Source organism: Rhinoraja longicauda, chromosome 19 (genome assembly GCF_053455715.1).
Source record: "Rhinoraja longicauda isolate Sanriku21f chromosome 19, sRhiLon1.1, whole genome shotgun sequence".
In the NCBI taxonomy this organism is placed as follows: domain Eukaryota; kingdom Metazoa; phylum Chordata; class Chondrichthyes; order Rajiformes; family Arhynchobatidae; genus Rhinoraja; species Rhinoraja longicauda.
In genome coordinates, this window is record NC_135971.1 from 12,631,683 (window position 1) to 12,636,178 (window position 4,496).

Consider the following 4,496-nt stretch of genomic DNA (forward strand, 5'->3'; position numbering starts at 1 on the left):
GAAGGGGTAGGAATAAATGAGTATATACTTCCTCTTACCCCTTTTCGAACATGTAAGATTTAATTTGTGTTATTTATGAGAATCAATTCATTGAGTTGTGTACAGGTTTATCGTTCATTTCATTTGATTGTTATTTTGTTTTAATCTTTTTCTGTTTTACATGTTCGAAAGTAAAATATGAACAAAAAACAAACTAAAAAGAACCCACGCATGGGCGTAGGGAAGTGAAGCTAAACGCGAGGAGAAACTGATTCCGCTTCTCATGGGCTTGTTATAAAGTCAGAGTCTTTTCACACAAAGGGTGGTGGGTGTATGGAACGAGCTGCCAGAGGAGGTAGTTGAGGCTGGGACTACGGTAACACGGTGGCGCAACGGTAGAGTTGCTGCTTTACAGCGAATGCAGCGCCGGAGACTCAGGTTCGATCCTGACTACGGGTGCTGTACTGTAAGGAGTTTGTACGTTCTCCCCGTGACCTGCGTGGGTTTTCTCCGAGATCTTCGGTTTCCTCCCACACTCCAAAGACGTGCAGGTATGTAGGTTAATTTGACTGGGTTAATGTAAAAATTGTCCCTAGTGTGTGTAGGATAATGTTAATGTGCGGGGATCGCTGGGCGGTGCGGACTTGGTGGGCCGAAAAGGCCTGTTTCCGCGCTGTATCTGAAATTTTAAAAAAAATTTAAAAAAGAAAAAAAATACCCTAACGTTTAAGAAACAGTTGGACAGGTACGTGGATAGGACAGGTTTGGAGGGATATGGACCATGCACTTGTGCAGGGCCCTGGTAAGAACACATCTTTAGTATTGTGTAAAGTTTTGGTCTCCTAATTTGAGGAAGGACCTCCTTGTAATTGAGGCAGTGCAGCGTAGGTACACGAGATTGTTCCCTGGGATAGCGGGACTGTCATATGAGGAAAGATTGAAAAGTCTAAGCTTGTATTTACTGGAGTTTAGAAGGATGAGAGGGGATCATATAGAGACATATCAAATTATAAAATGACTGGACAAGCTAGATGCAGAAAAAATGTTCCCAATGTTGGGAGATTCCAGAAACAGGGGCCACACACAGTCTTAGAATAAAGGGGAAGCCATTTGGGACTGAAGTCAGAAGGAACTTTTTCACCCAGAGAATTTGTTGTGAATTTGTGGAATTCTCTGCCACAGAGGGCAGTGGAAGCCAAATCACTGGATGGATTTAAGAGAGAGTTAGATAGAGGTCTAGGGGCTAGAGGAATCAAGGGATATGGGGAGAAGGCAGGCACGGGTTACTGATTGTGGATGATCAGCCATGATCACAATGAATGGCGGTGCTGGTTCGATGGGCCGAATGGCCTCCTCCTGCACCTATTTTCTATGTTTCTATGTTTCTAAGCGCAGGCACATGGGACTAGTGCTGCTGGCTTGACTAGTGTTGCCGCTGCGGGCAAGTTGGGCCGAAGGGCCTGTTTCCACACTGTATCACTCTCGATAACCATTCTTAAATTGAGGAAAGAGCCTGTTAATCCGTCCAATCTGGTCCAGTGTTTACGCCGGACCCGCTGTCCCTCCCACGCCGCTTGCACGATCGACCCCGTCGACATTTATTTTTCATCTCTTCCGGGTTTTATGATAAGTGCCAGAAAAAGTAGCGGCCAGGGAACGAGGAGCATGCTCAAGTTGGTGTGGACGGATTGGAAACACGCCAAACAGTCGAGTCTACGATGGGACTAAGTTCCTAAGAAAAGTGAAGTTGGAAATGGCCCAGATAACAAGATGTAAAGCGGTTCCGCGCTGCACGCCAGTGGTATGCGTTTCATTTTCAAATCCTCCTGTTGGTTTCATCAGGAACGTTTGACACGATATGTCCCACTTCTCCGTTGAGAAATGAGTTGGCGATTGTACAACCGAGGAACTGACTACAGGATCTAGTCTGAAGAAGGGTCTCGACCCGAAACGTCACCATTCCTTCACTCCTGAGATGCTGCCTGACCTGCTGAGTTACTCCAGAATTTTGTGAATAAATATCTTTAGTTGCTAAGGTTAGTAATTTTTCTATAGCTCAGATGTACTTTTATTAAAGGTTGTATTATCTGCAATATGTTTCGCTTCTCTTAGTTTGTCCGTGTCGCTGCGGAATATCGGGTTTTTTTTTAAATGGAAGATAGACACAAAATGCTGGAGTAACTCAATAGACAATAGTTGCAGGAGGAGGCCATTCGGCCCTTCGAGGCAGCACCGACATTCAATATGATCATGGCTTATCATCCACAATCAGTACCCCGTTCCTGCCTTCTCCCCATAGCCCCTGACTCTGCTATCTTTAAGAGCTGCATCTAACTCTCTTTTAAAAGCATCCCGAGAATTGGCCTCCACTGCCTTCTGAGAGACAGGCGGCATCTCTGGAGAAAAACAATGGGTGAGACCCTTCGGGTCGAGACCCTTCTTCAGATTCAGAAACAAAAACACAGTCTTGAAAAGTGGAAGTTAAATCATTTTTTTAAAGGGGAAGTCACAACGAAACAATTTCAGCCGAGTGGTGCTCGGAGAGTTAGAATCAATTCTAAAGGGCGGGTAGAAAGGAACAGGTAATTCTGTAACAGGCACGCCAATGTCCTGATTAATTTAATGCTCTCAGTGCAGGAGAGACTCAGCGGGTCAGGCAACGTCTCTGGAGACATGGACAGGTGACTCTTCATAGAGTGCTGGAGTAACTCAGCGGGTCAGGCAGCATCTGTGGAGAACATGGATAGGTGACTTTTCACAGAGTGCTGGAGTAACTCAGCGGGTCGGGCAGCATCTGTGGAGAACATGGATAGGTGACGTTTCACAGAGTGCTAGAGTAACTCAGTGGGTCAGGCAGCATCTCTGGAGTGAAGGAATGGGTGACGTTTCGGGTCGAGAGCCTTCTTCAGACTGATGTCAGGGGATAAAGATAGGATGTAGTTGGAGACAGGAAGACTAGTGGGAGAACTGGGAAGGGGGGGGATGGAGAGGGAAAGCAGGGACTATCTGAAATTTCGGATCGGGACCCTTCTTCCGAGTGATTTTGTTGAGAGGTTCCGCGCGGAAACAGGACCTTCGGCCCACCGAGTCCTCACCGACCAGCGATGCCCGCACATTAACACTGCCCAACACACTCCAGGGATAATTTACAAGCAAAACAAGCCAATTAACCTCGAATTGTTTGCATGTACCAAGCCAATTAACCTACAAACCTGCACGTCTTTGGAGTGTGGGAGGAAACCGAAGATCTCGGAGAAGACCCACGCAGGTCACGGGAAGAACGGACAAACTCCGTACAGACAGCACCCGTAGTCGGGATTGAACCTGGGTCTCCGGCGCTGTGAGGCAGCAACTCTACCGCTAGGCCACCGTGTCGCAATAGGGGATGGTGGGTGGTGGATGGGGGGGGGGGGGGGGGGGGGGAGAGGGATCGGATCATAGAGTTTATTAAATTATTTCCTAACAAACTGCTGATTTTCTGTATTCCTGTACAGGTTATCATCGAATCATGCCACTGATTCTCGCCATTTGGCTACTGCTGTTGCTCTCTGGTGAGTGGGCGGTACACACGAGGACTCTCCTATATGGGGAACCAAAACATCAACACACACACACACACACACACACACACACACACACACACAAACACACACAAACACACACACACACAAAATACACAAAAGCATTCAAACACACACACACACACACAAAATACACAAAAACATTCAAACACACACATACACACGCACACACACAAATACAGAAACATTCAAACACGCACACACACTTACACACACACCAACACACACAGAAATACACAGAATACACACACACACACACATACACACACACACACACACACACACAGAAATACACACAAACGTTCACACGCACACACACACAAACACACACAAAGAAATACACACAATCACACACACACACACACATCACACACACACACACACACAGAAATACACACAATACACAGACAGACGGACACACACACACACACACACACACACACACACACACACACACACACACACACACACACACACACACACACACTTCCTTCCTACACAAGGTTCTGCATGGTAGGCTGCTCTGGAATCTTAGATCGCATGGGATCCACGGAGAGATAGCTGAACAGATAGCAAATTGACTCCATGGAAGGAAGCAGAGGGTGATGGTAGAAGGTTGCTTCGCAGAGTGGAGGCCTGTGACTAGTGGTGGGCCTCAGGGTTCGGTGCTGGACCTGTTACTGTTTGTCATCTACATCAATGATTTGGATGAGAACCTACAGGGCAAGATGAGCAAGTTTGCTGATGATACAAAAATCGGTGGTTTTGCAGATAGTGAAGTTGGTTGTGAAAGATTGCAGCAGGATCTGGATCGATTGGCCAGGTGGTCGGAGGAATGGTTGACGGAATTTAATACAGAGAGGTGTGGGGTATTGCATTTTTGGACGTCTAACATGGGCAGGGCCTACACAGTGAATGGTAGGCCTCTGAGCAGTG